The following is an 18,395-nucleotide window of genomic DNA, read 5'->3' as shown; positions in this document are numbered from 1 at the left end:
TCCTGGTAACTGCAGACAAACAGTCCAAAGAAAACCGAGCGTGTAAAACACGGAACGACATAATCACTTCACGCATGTACCCGGTCACACTTTGCCCATGGTAGTCACAAAATGTTATAATGAATTTTGGCTGAGCGTTTGCCTGCCGTACCTTAATTACTGTGCATAAAAACTCATTCCTTTGATCTCGTAAAAAAAAACGTGGCACAAGTTGCCTGATATACAAGTGACCCAGCCCCAGTCTACCACTGCATACTGACCGAAACAAATTGGTATGACTCTTGCACTCAAAAATTGATCCCCATATGAATACAGCAAAAACTCTATGTATCTTTTGCACGTACACTCTCGTCATGAACATGATATGCAAAACATACCTCACTTCGGCAACTAAAAACAAATTGCAAGCACTCGCGCAGCCGAACATTGACAAGCCTCGGCCTAGCCAGCCACCTTTTTTTTTCATTTTGTAGGTTTCCTCTAGCCAATAATCTGTGTACCTGTACTGTATTTCACAGGTGTCGTAACAAACCTCATGCTGGCAAAACTGTCTGGGTGTGTGCCCAGTCACCGTGCCAAAAGCCAAGGCATTTTTCCCAGTCTACAGCGCTGCCACTTGCAGCACAGAAGTTAGTAACAGATTTGACACCATCTGCTATGCTGTCAGAGTCCGCCCAAAAAATGGCAATATCGTCCGCATAAGCCAACAGTCGGACTTCAACCTCGTGCAGCTTAAACCCACGGACACAGTCATTCTCTATGACACTCAAACATAAGGACTCTATGTACAAACAAAACAATAGTGGTGAGAAAGGACAACCCTGACGGACCGGACGCTTGACTGGGATGCGCTTCCTCACCACCTTGTTAACGATTAGCCGCGTTGAGCAGTCTCGGTACACCATGGCAACCCCCTCTGATTATTTTCCCTAAATTCACAAAATCTAGGATGCGCAGCAGAATTTCATGAGGCACCCTGTCGAAAGCCTTCTCGAGGTCGATTTGCAGCATTGCCACTCGCGCACCAATAGCGTCGCAACATTCGAGAATGCTCCGGGCTGCGTGTATATTAGTGAGGATTAATGCAGCACGTCTTTAATGCAGCACGTCTGATGCGGCCCCACGAGCTCCGTAATGACTGTTTGCAATATTTTAGCTAGGATTTTCAAGAATATCTTGTAATCTCCATCAGTGAGGCAGATTGGGCGGTAAGAATTTACTTTGCGCAGTGCAACGGGGTCTTCCGATTTTGGTATAAGAACAGTGTGAGATGATGAAAAGGACGGGGGTAATATTTTGAGCTCGAATGCCTCATTATAAACGTTGGCTAAGACTGGTGTTATTTCAAACTTGAAACACTTATAAAAGGCGGAAGTCAGATCATCAAGGCCAGGCGATTTCCCCAAATGCATACTTTCAATAGCACTGTTAACTTCCTCTTCCGAAATGGGTTCCTCCAATACTTCTTTTGCACTATTGTCAAGCTTTGGCATCAGCGGTAAAAAATCTTTTTTAAAACGATCGACATCAACTGAGCTGGCGGCGAATAAACCATTGAAGTGCTCAAATAAAGCACGCTCGATAACATCTGCGACATCGCTGACTTCACCCTCGTGTTCAATTTCTGTTATCTGATTACGTCGCACATGCCACTTTTCTGAGCCCAACGCCCTTTTTGACGGTGCTTCTGCCATTATCAGTCGCTCGGCTCTTGCCCGAACCATAGCACCGCGGTATCTTTCGACATCAAACCGCTAAATTTTACTTTTCAACGCGCGAATATCTTCAAGAAACATGCCGGGCATTCTACATTCGTCGAGGAGCGATTTTTCCAGGTTTCTGCGCATGTGCTTTTCTTCTGCTCCTTTTTCTGTGCGTATAGCGCTCGAGCGCTCCAAAGCCTTCAATTTAACGACCTGCTTGAAGTTCTCCCATTTTTCTCTAAACGTGTTTTTACTGCGAACTTTCATTTTTTCAACTTCCGTCATTACTTCCTCCATAAATTTTTCATCACTCAGCAGATTCGAATTCAATTTCCATAGTTGCCACTCGAAGGCCCTTTTCGTTTCTTTCGTGCTGGCTACTACAAAGCTAACCAACCAGTGGTCACTAAATGAAACGGCGTTAGCGCGGTATGCCTTGCAAAGCGGTACCAATTCAACACTCACGTACGCCCTATCTAGTCGGGCGTGGCTGGCTGCCTGAAAGTGGGTGTACTGCATAGTCCTGCCACCACCAAGACATTCAGCCACATCCTCCAAACCATGTTCTCTTACTGTATCGCTTAAGACAGCGGTACTTGCATCCCTGTATTGTCGTTCGCTAGTTTTGTCTTTGGCTGAAAGGACGCAGTTGAAATCGCCATTAATGATAAGGTGCCTATTACATTTGGTATACTGCTTTAGTTGTTCGAAAAATGTGCGTCTTTCGTCAGTGACAGTCGGTGCGTACAAGCATATTACACGCCATTCCAAACACGAAAACAAAAGATCACAAACAATGAGCCGACCAGACGGACATGACGTTAGGGCTTCTATTTTAGCACCCAGACTCTGTCTGACGAACAACACGCAGCCGGAAGAAGTCCCTATGGCAAGGCTAACTATAGCAGAATTCCACGGCAAGAATTGGCGCACCATGCCCCCAGTTTCATTGTCGCCATGGACTTTAGTCTCTTGGACTGTCAAGGTCGAGGTCACTTACTAGTTGATAAAGCTGACCTTGTTTTCTCCGTGAGGCCAGGCCACGCACATTTAAAGTGGCCACACGAATTGAATTTTCTATTTGCACCATTGTAAGGCTGCGAAAAACCCAGGGGCATGGCGCTTACCTTACAACTGCAATTCCTTCCTGAACGCCTAGTCCCAGTACAGTCCTTAAGGTGGCGAAGGCGGCGTTTCCGCCGTCTTGCGCTCCGTCGAAATGTTTGGCCGTGGCCGAAAGAGAGGCCGCCGAGCGGGAGTCGTTTTGGCGGGTGGTTCGTCCGGCGTGGCAGCAGTGGTGCCCTTCTCTTTTTTCCCTTCGTCTCAGGGACGCTTCCCCGTAACAGTGCCACTGTCACTTTCAATCCCAGTCATCGGTTCCGCCTCGGAGGGGGTCTCGTCTGATAAGCCAAGAAACGTGTCGCCGGTGCTGCTTGCATCCACCTTTTCACTGGTTTCTCCTACGCCTTCATATGGAAGTCCGGCGTCGGGCTTACCTGGTGCTTCACACACGCCCTCTTCTTGACGGCATGACGACCCATCTTCCACAGCAGAGCTCGGGTTAACTCCTGCTGTTTCTTCCGAGTCTGCTTCGTCCATGAGGTGCTCCAGTGCGTCACTTTCCTGCGCTGGTCCGGTCCCACTGGCATATGTCTTCGCGCAGTCGTCGTCTTCGTGGCCGAAGCGGCGAACGAGACTCTGGCCTATTAAATAGGTGCGGGGTTCCCAGCACCTTACAACCTTCATAGAGGGACAAGCGGCTCCTAGCCGCACGAAACAGAGCAATAACAGGTCTGTGATGCCCTTAGACGTCGGGCGGTGTGTACAAAGGGCAGGGACGTAATCAACGCGAGCTTATGACTCACGCTTACTGGGAATTCCTCGTTCAAAGGGAACAATTGCAAGCCCCTATTCCAATCACGAAAGAAGTTCCACGGGTTACCCAGTCTTTTCAGACAGGGATAAAGACACGCTGCTTCCTTCAGTGTAGCGCGCGTGCGGCCCCGGACATCTAAGGGCATCACAGACCTGTTATTGCTCTGTTTCGTGCGGCTAGGAGCCGCTTGTCCCTCTAAGAAGGTTGTAAGGTGCTGGAAACCCCGCACCTATTTAATAGGCTAGAGTCTCGTTCGTTATCGGTATTAACCAGACAAATCGCTCCACCAACTAAGAACGGCCATGCACCACCATCCACCGAATCAAGAAAGAGCTCTCAATCTGTCAATCCTCCCAGTGTCCGGGCCGGGTAAATTTTCCCTAGAGGTCCGCCACGGGCAACGTGTGAGTGGAGTCGGATGCTCACACGGCTAAGAGGGATGGAACAGCGGGTAGTCCACCTCGCCCCACGGTTTTCGTGTAGTGGTTCCCGCTGGCGCGGCACTGCCACGCTAAGGTGGCACTCAGGGTCGCCTGTCTTTGTTGGCGTTAGTGCGCGAAGCACAGCGCTGGGCTTGCGACCCACCAAGGCTTGGCTATTTTGAAAATAGAACTTCCTAAAGAAAGCTACTGCTGGTGCGGCGATACTACTAAGCTACTACTAAGCTACTGCTGGTGCGGCGATACTGTGCGGAGTCATCTGCCTCAGCAGCTGACTCCTCACAGTATCTAAAATAATCACGCCCAGCGGTATGTAGGTCATTACACCGGCGAGCGCTTGCTTGGTATTCAGCGCAGCTGTCCGTTCACCTGGTGCTTTAGCAGTGAAACACGGCATTATTGTCGTAAATGAGAAAGACGTGCGTCGGCCAGGAATCGAACCCGGGCCACCCGTGTGGCAGGCGAGTATTCTACAACTGAACCACTGACGTTTTTTTTTTTTTTCGGAATCACCGACGCTCGCACGTGCACGTGCATTCTTATGAGGAAATGGCGGCCGTTTGCTCTCAACATCCTGTTCCTTAAATAGGTCACTGAGCCGGCGAGCGCTTGTTGGCGAAACACCCTGGAAACAATAGCGGCATGTTCGGTCGCAGAAACTGCATTGTGACGTATTGTTTAAAGAAAATTCAGCATTGCCATTGCATTACTTCATCAGACGCTGAACAAAATTTCTATTGAGGTTATTCAAGCCTGTACGGTGAACGCCTGCGACGATTCCTTTAGCGCGTGGCAGGTGTAAGAGGCACGCAAGTTTTCAGCTGTGTACCAGTTTCCGTGGTGGGTTACGTGTCTATTTGATTATTATTAATAAATGTTAAGCATTTCTTAGCGAACTACGGCAACATTGAGCGTATCTATCCATCTATCTATCTATCTATCTATCTATCTATCTATCTATCTATCTATCTATCTATCTATCTATCTATCTATCTATCTATCTATCTATCTATCTATCTATCTATCTATCTATCTATCTATCTATCTATCTATCTATCTATCTATCTATCTATCTATCTATCTATCTATCTATCTGTCTGTCTGTCTGTCTGTCTGTCTATCTATCTATCTATCTATCTATCTATCTATCTATCTATCTATCTATCTATCTATCTATCTATCTATCTATCTATCTATCTATCTATCTATCTATCTATCTATCTATCTATCTATCTATCTATCTATCTATCTATCTATCTATCTATCTAGCCGCCTACGACTTTCAGCTCTCCTGACCGTTTGGATAATGGTATCGATACCGAACTTGGTATGGCATAACATGACTGCATGAAGAACATATTTGACTAGTCATAACAGAAAAATCATGACATGTGTATATTGAATGTCATGATTTAAATTTGATGGACTTGCTGCTCTTGCGGTGGTTTCGTTCACATTACATGTTGCAAAACTTGTATGGTATGGCATGGTTGCATGGCAAACAGAAGCGACAGACCCTAAAATAAAAATAATGACATACTTGTCATGTAACAACATGACTACATGTCTCCGCTCACGATGTGCTCTCGGCCATTTCGCTAGCGTCACATACACCAAATTTGGTATTACGGTACGTAAATGGATGGTGAAGGTATCTAACTGGTGTGAACATGCTAATCAAGAGATGCGTTTCATGTAACAACATGACTACATGCCACGCTCATGATGCGCTGGCGGCCGTTTCACTAGCATCACTCATACGAAATTTGGTATTATGGGACGTGAATAGATGACGAAGGTATGAGACTGGTGCAAGCATGATAAACATGAGATGCGTGTTATGCAACAACATGACTACATGCCACACTCATGATGCTCTCGTGGCCGTTTCGCTTGCTTCACATATGCCAAATTTGTGGCGTCAATGGATGACGAAGTTATGTGACTGGTGCAAACAAGGTAATCATGAGATGCGTGTCAAGTGAGAACATGACTACATGCCACAGTCAAGGCGCCAAAACACTTCGACGTGACCCGGTGGGCGCGCCCCGGCGTTCGTATCGTCGCGTAACGCCGGCTTTGCCCCGCCAGGTGGCAGTCCCGCCAAATACTCGCAGGAGTACACTGCGCTGCTTTGACGCATGCGCGTTTCACCACATCTGGCATCCCTCTGTCTCGAAATGAGGCAGACACAGTGCTGTCTGGGTAACGCGTTGGCACCAAATGCAGCATGTCGCATTTCGCGCCTGTTGTCGTCGGGCCGCGACGACAGACGCTCGTCGCGCCGGTCACGTTTGGCGTCAACGCGTACACCTTTTCACAGGAAGAGAAAAGAAAAATTGCCCGCAGCTTCCCTCGGGGGAACACTGAGGAGGATGCGGAGCATATAATTGGTTAACGGGGTGTTAAAGTGCGACTTACTTGGGTCGATGGCTGAATTGGTGAACGTGGTTGTGAAATGGGGTGTTAAATTGCGACTTACTTGGGTCGCTGGCTAAATTGGTTCACGTGGTTGTAGGAGGGGTGTCAAATGAGTGAACACGTACGACACGTATGCGAAAGGGCGGTGTTTATTTATTGCGACGAACTTTGAGCACGATCGCTTTTTGGTCGGTAAAGTAGTTGTTATCGAACCAAAGACGATCACACACCTTGCAGGTGTGGCCGAAGCTTCGGTCGAGGAAGTCGCGCTTGAAGCGAGCGTTGGGCGTGGCATACTGCTTGGCGCGCCACGCCGCTACTTCGGCGCGCTTGCGCTCGCGGGCAGCATCGGGAACGGCCTCTCGTCGCCGACGCTTGCACTCGGCTTCCCGTTTTCGAAAGTCCGGGTCCTCTTGTCGACGCTTACGTTTCAAAGCGGCCGAATCCGGTGCTGCTACTCGACGCTGACGTCTCTCAGCGGCTTCACGTTCTCTAAGTTGAGAATCTTCCGCTCGACGCCGACGTTTACGTTCGGCGTCGCGAGCTCTTCTCCGCGCTGCCTTGTCTTCGGACGACGACTTGGTTGCGGTTCCGCCAACACTTTGGCCGGCGCTGGTCGAAGGGACGTCGATCATTGCGACCTCGGACGTCGACGCACCGTACAAACCAACCGACGAGCGGCAACTGAGCGAGCGAGCACCGACCTTGAGTATACATACAGCGCGACGGCGCATGCACTGTCAGCTGTCGAATGTTCGAGAAGGGGGAGAAGCGCAACGGCGCATGCGCGCGCGTCAGCTGCCGATGTTCTCGAAGCGCGACGGCGCATGCGCGCGCGTCAGCTGCCGATGTTCTCGAAGCGTGACGGCGCATGCGCGCTACATTATACAGCTAGCGAATGTTCGTGAAGAGGAGAAGCGCACGCGGTGTGTAGAGGAGGAAGGGTGCACAGATGGTGGAGGAGTGAAGCGCGCGCGGTGTGTAGAGGAGGAAGGGATGCACAGATGGTGGAAGAAGGAGGAGGAAGCTTGCGGACGGCGCCGCACTACAAGCCTCGAGTATTAGATGCTCCGCATCTAAAAATGCCGCCATGAGGGGCTGTGCGCGGGAGTACAAAGGCTAAGGACACAGCGTTGTCAGTGCATTTTCGAGGGGACGCGCCAATTTGCACAGCCCAAGGAGGGTGATGACGGCGCCGAGGGAAGCGTTTATGAAACGGTAAATAGAGTGCTCGCGTTTTGCTAACGTAGCGTCACTGCGTCAATGGAGCGCGCGCCTCAACGTTACGTTGGAGTATATTGGGCCATTCATGATGCACTCGTGGCCGTTTCGCTAGCTCCACATATTCCAAATTTGGTGTTACGTGACGTCAATGGATGACGAATGTATATGACTGGTGCAAACATGATAATCATGAGGCGCACGTCATGTAAGAGCATGACAACATACCACGCTGATAGCGTGCTCGTGGCCATTCAGCAAGTTCCACGTGCGCGCGTGTGCTGCCGAATGTGCTGCGTTTGTCTCTCTTCCCTTCTGCTCTCTATCTTTCATCTCCTCCATCCCCCTCCCATGCGCAGGGTAGCCAACCGGCTGCCTATAGGCTGGTTAACCTCCCTGCCGTTCTTTTCCTCCTATTTTTCTTCCTTGGCGTCACGTGACGTGAATAGATGACGAAGGTAAACTTCATATCCAAACAAGATAATCATGAACGGTAGTCGTGTATGGCATAATTTACCGACACCTCTTGACGTTGTGGTGATTTAAAAGTGGCATATCAACCTTCCTCATTCATGCTTCGCATATGATCGATTCCCACTGTACGTGGGATCTGCCAATTTATTATTATTATTATTATTATTATTATTATTATTATTATTATTATTATTATTATTATTATTATTATTATTATTATTATTGTTATTCAAAAGAACACCTAACGGATCCGGCTGAAAACTTGCGTGCCTTGTTTAGCTGCTACACGTCAAGGGAATGATCGCAGGTGTTCGTCGTGGGCATGAATATGCATGACAAATTCTGTTCTGGCGAAGCCAAGCAATGCAAAGGAAAGCTCGATTCTAATCAAACAGTCTGCCCCATTGCACTGTACGGGACAAAAGAGATCCTCGTTGCGTCAGTGTCTCTCGCTACCGTCGTGCTTTGTAATCGTGCGCTCACCGGCTCAGTGACCTACATTTAGCCGGCCTACGGGCAGTGACCGAGGCAATCCTTCACTGCTAGACGTCGGCGTTGGTGGTTCAGTGATGAACCACCGACGATGAAAAGATACTTGTTAAAAGTCTTTGCAATCTTTATGAGATGGAATGCGAAATGCCGGGAAAGTATATCAAAGACATTGAGAATATTAAGTGCCAACTACAGAGATATGATGCTGCTCGCTACCAAGGGGCACGTATTAGATCTCGGAACCAGCGCACTTTAAATTCTGAGCAACCGACGCGCCAAGCTTTACTTGAAGAGCAACGCCATGCGATTTCTAAAGTTATTCCAGACTTGTACTTTAACGATGTGCTTATAAAAGATAACGGAGACATTACTTTGGCGTTCGAAACAAACTATAACAGCTTATTTAGCTCTCCCCCTGATGATCTTGACGCTCACCTCAAGGCTAGTTTTGTTTCTCTTGTGAACCCCTTGAAGGACAATGATTGTGCAGTCATTATTGGGCCCATTATTATACACGAAATCGAGCAAGCAATCGACAACTTGCCTTTATTGAAAACACCAGGCCCTGATGGCATCTCAGGCGAATTTTAAAAAGCTTTCAAGAAAACACTTGCTCCTATATAGCTGAATATTTTTCAGATGAGTTATGACATGGATACACTCCCACAATCTTTTTTCAAAAGTCACACTGCGTTAATACCGAAAACAACTGACAAGGAAAAACTTCGCTTCGTCGAGGGCTACAGACCAATATCGCTGTCAAACGTGGACTAAAAAATTTTCGCAAAAGTATCAGCAAATAGGTTGCAATTTGCTATGTCGATCCTCATTGGGTCTCATCAGACATGTGAGATCAGAGGTCGATCCATACAAACCAATATACATGTCGCTCGAACAGTGCTTCAATACTGTCATGGTTCTCAAAAACATCTTGCAATGCTACAGGTAGACCTTGCAAAAGCTTTTGTGTTTGTCATTCCTTCCTTTTTTCTCTTCTTGAACAAGCTAATATTGGCAAAGTTGTTCTTAAAGGCGTTAAATTATGCTATAATGAGTGCTCAACTCGCCTGATAGTTAATGGTCAACTCTCCAAGCCAGTTTCTATTCGCTCTTCTGTAAAACAGGAATGCTCGATGTCACCTCTTTTATTTGCACTTTATCTAGAACCACTGTGCTTAAGCATAATACAGTCGAGTTGCATTCGTGGCTTTAGAATATTAGGCAGTGAGGTTAAAGTATTGTCTTATGCAGACAATGTCGAATTCTTTTGCACAGATGAACCAAGTGTCGAAAATGTGGTATATACTATTGAAAAGTTTGGCGTAGTATCAGGAGCTCGTTTAAATACCTCTAAAAGTTTAGGACTGTGGTTTGGCTTGTGGGGTAGCACACCGAACCACTTTGCAGGGATTAAATGGACAAGAACTCCTCTAACATACCTCGGTGTACTATTGCATGCATATAGATTCAGTGCGCATTACTGGAAGGAACGGGTCCTTAAGCTTGAACGACAGGCCCAGACATTTGTTTCCTATCGACTTGATATTTGGGAGAGCTAAAGCTTGCAATACTTTCTTAGCGACAAAGCTTTATTATGTATTGCAACTTATTCATTGCGCAAGATTCTATATACAACGCTTTCATCGGATTTTCGCTACTTTCATATGGTCTTCGACTTTTGAGCCCATGCGTCGTGATAATATATTCAAGCCAGTTAGTGAGGGTGGGTTAGGACTAAAACACCTTTATCTATGGCAAATAGTGTCCCGATTCTTCTTTTTTCGAGACAATTCCCATCCTGTAATCCGTTCCTTCTTGCAGGTTACACTTGTTGATTCCTTACCAGATTTAATTGTTTCATCCAGCTTCTCCGAACGCCCATGCTTGTGGGGATTCATGCAGGAAGTTTACCTCGCAGTTCAGTTCCTTAAAGCTCGCTTTTCTGTAGAATACCTGTACACAGTATCGCGCAAGGTGCTGTATAAGGACCTACTGAGTACACTCTTCCCACCTCCATTGTACCGTTCACTGTACTCCAATCTTCCAGGTCACGATGTGTTGAAGCGAGTGCGCAAAATGTACATTCCACCGATTTCAAAAGCATTCTTCTATAAACTCCACTCTGAAACATTGGCGGTAAACACATGGTTAGAAAGAAAAGGTATTTTCATTCCGTCTGTTAACTGCCATCTATGTGATGTGCCGGAAACGATTGAACATTGCTTTGTTAGCTGCAAAGATGCCATACTATTTTCGGATATCCTTCAGCGAGCACTGAAAAAACGTTTCGTCATTAATTCTCACACAATACGTTATCTTCTACCAGCAACGCTTGATGAAGTGCCATATGATATGTTTTTCCTCATGGGTTTGCACAGCTTGTGGAAGACACGAATGCAAGACCGCAATGCAGAGCCCACCACCTCTTCAAGCGCACACTTCATTCAAATGGCTATCCACCTAAGAAAAACATTTACGACGAGCTAGACTTTAGACCGGACTGGTACTCCGTCTTAGAGAACTGTTTGACCTCACTCCTTTTTTGTTTGTATAACACGATGTGAAGAACTCTCTATGTGAGGAACTCGCGCTGTGTTAGCCATTTAGTGTTTATGAGTAACGCTTGAACGCTTACTTTCGTGATTTGATTGTACTTTTGTTCGTTTGATTTTGTCTTTATCGCCCAAGTACTTCAATAAATACCAGAATGAAAAAGCGTCTGTGGTTCAGTGGTTTCGGTTTGGCGTAGTATGCTATCGTACAGACACTGTGATGTGAGAGTTCTATCCGTTAATGAGTGTTTTGTGGAAGCTGTTATAAAAGTGCGAGATGTGTATAAGACTACAGACTGTAATGAAGATGTAATATCTTTGTTTGATGAGTTGTCACGCATGAAACACGTGTAATAGTGATTGTCATATTAGCTTGACCTGTAGTCAAGAAGGCAATAAAGAAAAAAAAAGTCTGTGGTTCAGTGGTAGAATACTCGCCTGCCACGCGGGTGGCCTGGGTTCGATTCCCGGCCGACGCATATTTTCTTTTTTTAAATTTTCTTTTTAGATATTCCGAATTCGAACAATATCTTGGCAGAGTGGTGCATACATAGGTGCATAAAACAAAAAAAAGGAAAAACTAATCAATGAGTTTCCACATGTGCTTTGGAGAACCAAGCAAAACCAAAATGCTACCGACGTTACTTTAATGGTTCTCGAATGAAATATAGAATCAATTTGTACGGGTAAAAAAAAAGAAAAAGAAACACACGTACAACATAAAAAGGCACACTTGAAAAAGCTTCGTGCTGAAGGTGTGATTCCAATTGCGATAGTGAATTTCGTTTGGCACTTTGATCGGACAATCTGTCTTGAATACTATCTCTATAGGAAAAAAAATTACTTCAAACAGTTGGCACGTTCCGTCAATGGAGATAGAGTTAGTGAGTGTCTCTCGTTTCGTAGCTTTATACCGGGCTTCTTCCGACAGTTTATATTGTGCTGCAAATGAAAATGATCTTTCCGTTTCGTGGTTATTATTACTATTGTTATTATTATTACTATTAGAATTGACGCCATTTAGTAATATCTATATTGTGTGAAACAATTACACAACAGTTACAAAGACAACAATTCCGAAACTTGGACGACGCTTGAGGTTCGCCTTCAAGAGTAGACCGTGATAGCATAGCCGAACCCTGTGCGAAATCTTCGTTCTCGTTGTATGCCTCAACCATGCTGTGAGAAAACGAAGGACTGTGCGTGCAACATTGGGCTTTTCAAACGATCGTAGAATGTCTATTGAAACTACAATTGTTAAGTGCCAACAATGGACCTTCCGCGCGTGCGTAAGGCAACATGCGAACTTATATTGGAGTGCTCTGTAATGGGCGGGCCTTTAAAACACCCACTTGTTGCAAATATCACATGTATGACGCCTGGCGCAATTCTACGCTTCTACCGCTTAATGTTGCGTGCATTAAGAGGTTCCTTCTACAGTTTGAGCGAAAGAAGTGCACACATAAGGCCTCGCTTTTTTGGATAGACACACAATCAATGAGAACTTGTAATACATGAAATTCATATTGAGTTTTTTGTTCGAATCAGTTTCGACCATTGGCGTGCCTCGGTGGTAGAACGCCTGATTGCCACGCAGAGAGCCTCAATTTGAATCGGACTCGTAATAAAGTTCTTTATGATATTATTTTATTGGCAGGTTTTTTTGTTCTTAGAGGTATTTCACGGATGACAAAAAAATAAAAAAGAAGAAAGATGCACGGCACGCAAATAAGAAAACAAATTAGGCAAAAAAAAAAAAAGAAGAGTGCGCCCGTGCACAAGAGATTGGACGAGCGCGCGTACGGGAGAAGCTTGGCGTGGACGACGGAGAAGACTGCAGATGTTCGAGGCAGGTCAGGTCTAGTGCCATCCCCTCTGTGCTCAAGCTGTAATGAACGCGAAAATATCAACCGTTTTCTTCTCACATGTCACCGTTTTAAATATAAAGAAAAAAAATTGTTTAAACATTTTATTTAAATAAACTAGGAATAGGTATACTCCTAATATTTTGTCCTATGGGGTGGCTTCATTAGGACTCAGCAACAGGTACATCTGCGGGGCTCTCGGCGAATTCCTATGTAACACAGGAAGATTACCTTGCTGAGCCATTTTTACCAGCCAATCCAATTTTTAATATTCAACTATTACACTGTAATGACTTGACCTTCAGAAGAATTTCTTATAACGATTACAACTCAGTTATTCAATAAATTATATTATTTCTCTTCTTTTCTATTTTTCACGTTGTGCTAAATTAATCCCGCCAAATCAAAACAAAGCAACCATTTTTCCATGGCCTGGATAATCTTATGGTATTGACTTACATTAACCGCTGGCTTCTTGGCCAATCCCCCTTAGTAGGTGAGAGCCACAAAAAATGATCAAGCAAGCAAGCCTGGGTCCTGCCCCAGGAGTGCAACACTTCGGAAGCCACCGAAGTTTGTATTTCGGCGAGCTACCGTCTTCGTGGCTCCGGTCGTCCAGCTCCGGGCGGTGCAGAGTATGGCTGGGATTGGTCAGCGTCATGCCGTCGACCTTCAGCGAACCCGGGCTTGTGGACACCCGTCTGCCACGTCAACGGCGCACGGACCAGAGGGGCCTGGAACGTGCCCGGAGTGTACCTGCTGGTACTAGTTCGACCACTGCACGAGAACGATTTCCTCACACTTCGGAGCATTTGCGGCGGGCCTTTTCTGTTCAGCAGGAACAACTATAGCACGAACGCACACGTTGAGCTACGCTCGGGTGTCGGCGCGTCTGATATTTTTCGTAAGCTCCCGACACCCTACATCCCTTTCGTCCGAGAGACGTTAACCACTGAACGTGAATATAGGGACGCACCTAGGACGTGGCCTTCGAGGGACGTGTTACCCGCTGTGTTTTGGGAGACCGAATAGGTTCCAGAGATTGTTAGTCTTCAGTGTGTACTCTATGTGTTTGAGTGTGTCAGGGCCGTACCCAGGGGGTTTTTTTTGGTGGGGGGGGGGGGGGGGTAGGGGTTTGCGTGTAGAACGGCTGTCATTTTTTAAGATTTATACTGGCTTATTTTCGTGAATAAAACAAGTACATGGCTTACTTGTAATAATTCGATGCTACTTTTCAATTATTTGTACCCAAATAAAGAAATTGGTATGTCAACCTCAAATTCTGGTTAAAACAAGAAATAAGTTTGGACAATAGCACCACCAAAGCCGGGGACACCGCGACCAACGGCTCCTGATGATGTAACACAATGTAACCGCGGTACAAAAACGGTATGTATGCGTTACAAGCAGCCACTCTAGCGTCGCCAGCGCGAAGTCGGCGACGGGAATGGCAGCAGGTTAGGTCGTTCCGTACGTAAGCAGAGACAGTGAAGAGATCAGAGACGTATGTGGGGAAAAACAAAACTCTAGTGATATTGCAGCCCTGCAGAGGAATCTAGGAATATTGCAGAGGAATCTAGTACAACACTTAATACCAACTAACAAAATACATATAAAATCAATAAATCAGCTTACAAGAGAGAAGTATTACAAACTACACAAAACTAACCAACAATAAAACTACAGATGAGAAAGTCCGAAGGTATAAACAGGTGAAGGGATACCTGTGATGACCGGCAGCGTTGAGTCCACGACGATCGAATGCGAGAAGTCAGAGAGAGTTCTGGCACAACTGCGATGTCGGCGGTGTTGCAGCGCTGGTGTTTCTGGAAGGCTAGTGCTTGAAGCCGATCTCGGGCAGGTTGAGCTTACACGAGATTCAAGTACCGATGCCTACGTTACAGACGTTAATTTCGCGTCACAACTAGACGAATGGCCAAGTTTAGGTGGCCAGCCGACACGGAGCCACAACCACTTAAGGGATACTTCTTGATATCCTTCTACACCATGTTGGTCAGCAACTAGACTGCTTAGCAAGGCGAAATCCTGCTCTTAAATCGACCTCCGTGTCCTCTGATTCTCGTCCTGGGGGAAAAGAGACGCACGTTTCATTGTTAGAAACTCCACCCTGAAATATATTGACCACGTCTCTTTTTAATTAGGAGCGGGTCCTCAACTGAGCGAGAGTGACAACCTGTTGGGGTTCTCTCATACGGCTTGTCTACAAGCAGTTTTGATCGTGGGAATGGTCAGTTTCCTTGGTTTCAGCCGGTGCGTCTTGCAGTCTACAGCTAGTTCGGGGTGTATCGTGGCCTTTGACGACCCTGCCGACGCCGCCGTAGGTACAAAGGATCAAACATCGGCGACTAACGCTTGAAGAAGAACACCCCATTCAATACTTCCCTGCACTAAAGGCCAGTCTTTTCATGAGCGAACGGTTCCACCGGTCAGCGGGGGAGTGCGGCACCCGTTAATTTGCCGTTACGCCGGGTCGCAAAAATGGCAGTCCTTGACAGCATGTATGCAAGCAAACAAACAAGTCGCCCGACATTCCGATCTTCTTGTTACCGTTCGCACATTCTACTTGCTGGATAGTTTCCTCGTAATTGCGAAAGGATAGAAGGGTTGAAGCTTGGGCTAGCTGGGGTTAACTTTTAATCGACTCTTGAAACATAGAGGGAAGTTTAAACGAGGAAGTTTTTCCTTCTCGGCAACTTGCAAATTCTGCGAGGACTTGTTCTGGGGTCACTTGAAGTTCTCGATGGATGCTGAGCAGTGCTAGTCCGGTCAATCTGTCGTTGTTCATATGATTTCGAAGGTGGCTCTTCAGCCTTCTCAGTGTGGAAAAAGTCCGTTCCGGGGTCGACGTCAGCACGGGTAAAGTCGCCAGGATAGAAAGTAGGCTGTGGATGTTCGGAAAAAGTCGCGGTTGCACATCTCTAAGGCCTGTAAAGCACAAGCTGGGCGATTCTTTTCTTCGATCTGGCAGCATTTGCTCACCCACAGTGTGAACTCTGCTTCGATAACATTAGCCGAAGAAATGTCGCCAAGGTAGAACTGCACTGCATCATCAATAACAGAAAGGCTAGCCGATGCGCAGAATTTCGGCAGCAGCATGTTAAGGCCAACCACGAACTTCTTATGGGCATCGAACCGGTCTCCTAATTGATTTTCGAAGTCAGCCAGCTAAGGCAAATACACATTCCTCCGGTAGTACTCTTCGGGAGTAGCAGAAGGTACGTTGCTTCTTTGCATCTGCCTTCCAGTGATGCGTGGTAGGGCCATCTCAACATTTGTGATCTTCAGCAAAAAGAGCGACTTCAGAAAAATGTTATTAAATTCTGTTTCCACACTAGCCCTTTTTGTGGAAAGAACGTATATAACATTCTTTACGTGATCGCACGCTTGAGCCAAGTCACAGTCAATTTTTTGAAGAAACTTGCGAAGTGCCAGTGTCAAAGAAAAGAGGTCGCTACAGATCTGAAGCGAAACGACAAACTCGGGCTTCGTAATGGCATTGAGCAGTTGAGAAGTTTTTGATGAAGTATCAGATGACGCGGCCTCTTCTTCCTAATATTGTACAATATTAGGAATTGTACAATACAGTACTAGGAATTGTACAATAGGCACGTACAGTTCAAGGAAACGCTGAAGTGCATCGTGACTCTCTACCCACTTTGTTTGGCAAAAGGAGAGAACTGATTTTCTTTTTTCTTGTGTTAAATCTTCTACTTTGTCTCGCAGTTGGTTCGTCCTCTGTGGCGAAGCTCTCACAAACGTACAGGTTGAGGATACAGTTCCCAAACAGTTGCGGATGCTGGGGAGTTGGCATGGGTGAAGCAGAGCAAGGTTCAACGAGTGGGCGCTACAATGCACGTACAACGCTTTGGGCGCTGTTTGACGAATGAAGGCTTGAACACCGTTAAGGTGGCCGCTCATTGATGCCGCGCCGTCGTATCCTTGCCCGCAAAGTAGGTTCAGGTCAAAGCCGTGACCTCTAAGGCTGTTCAGGATTGTGCTCGCCAGCGCCTTGTCAGTGAGATCGTACACGGGAACGAAATCTACAAAATCTTCTTTAAGAATGGGCACTCCCGACGTGTCGTGTCCAACGTACCTTACACGTAGGGAAATGTGGGCGGTGCGAGATATATCAGTGGCCTCGTCGGCTAGAACTGAAAAACACGAACCTGAGTTGACGTTTTCCACTATCTTTCTTTGTATGATTTTACCACAGAGGGTGATCAACTCATTTTGAATTTTTGGGCTCGTGTACAGCGCATGCGCCGGAGATGTTTCCATGTGAGCTCTCAAGGCGGCATCTCCACATTTTGCTCTCATCCTAAGCAGTGCGCGGAAATTTCCATCATTTTTGAATGGCAGCACTTCAGACATATTTATCGGACCAGAGTCGTCTGTGCCGCGAAGCGGTACTTCTTGCCTGCCACAGAAAAGGATTGTTTCTATTATTGGCAGCAAGTTCTTGCGGTTTTCTTTCGCCTGCTTTAAGGCCGTGGTCAAGTTGTGTTAAGATGTCATGCTGTGAGCAGGACCGGACTACTAAAAAGTTCTCCGATAGCGTTGTTGACATGGCATGGTAACTGCTGGATGCGTGGCTCTTAAAGGCGTCCATGGCTTTCTTGTAATTGGTGAACTCCTTAGTTACAAAACAGCCCAAGTGCTGGTGCTCCCCTTTTCCTGCACACTCGCTTGCGAAGACTACACAATATTTGCATAATGCTCCTTGAAGCTTCTCTGAATAAACAAGCCATGGGTAACGATCTACCCAGTGAGGTTGGAACTTCAGATTTCTTTTCCCTGTGGCTGGATAATCATAGTTAGCCGGAGGGGTCCACGGATTGAGCAGCAGCTTCTCCATCGTCTCTGGATCATTTACATTATTGCTTTTCGAGACAAACAGTCCCAAGTCGAAAATATTCGCACTCGTCGCACAGAGGGGAGGCGAACCAGAATGTGTAGGTGCCATGCCACTCACCTTCCTTGGGCATTGCCCAGTGGTAAAGGCGTCACTTTGCCCAGCGTTGACTGTAGAACAAAGATCACTCGGAGTTGCACTGCGGCCACCATCATTTCCCGGCGGCGCATGGGTGCCCTGCTTGTGTTCGTTCTCAGGTAATTCATATAAACCAGTGCATTCTCCTGAGTCGCTACAGAAGTTCGGACGCGCTTGGCTTTCCACCAGTGCTGAGGAGGGCGAAGTTTTATCCTTCGAAGGAGGCGGTTCTTCTCCATCCGCTTCATCGGTTCGAACTTTCTTGAAGTAAGACGCAAGACTCTTTTTCTTCGTTGTTGCAGAGTGTCTTTTCATTTTGCTGCCGCAATCCTGTGCACGC

The sequence above is a fragment of the Rhipicephalus microplus genome, chromosome 2 (genome assembly GCF_043290135.1).
Source record: "Rhipicephalus microplus isolate Deutch F79 chromosome 2, USDA_Rmic, whole genome shotgun sequence".
Taxonomy (NCBI): Eukaryota; Metazoa; Arthropoda; class Arachnida; order Ixodida; family Ixodidae; genus Rhipicephalus; species Rhipicephalus microplus.
This window is presented reverse-complemented; position numbering follows the sequence as displayed.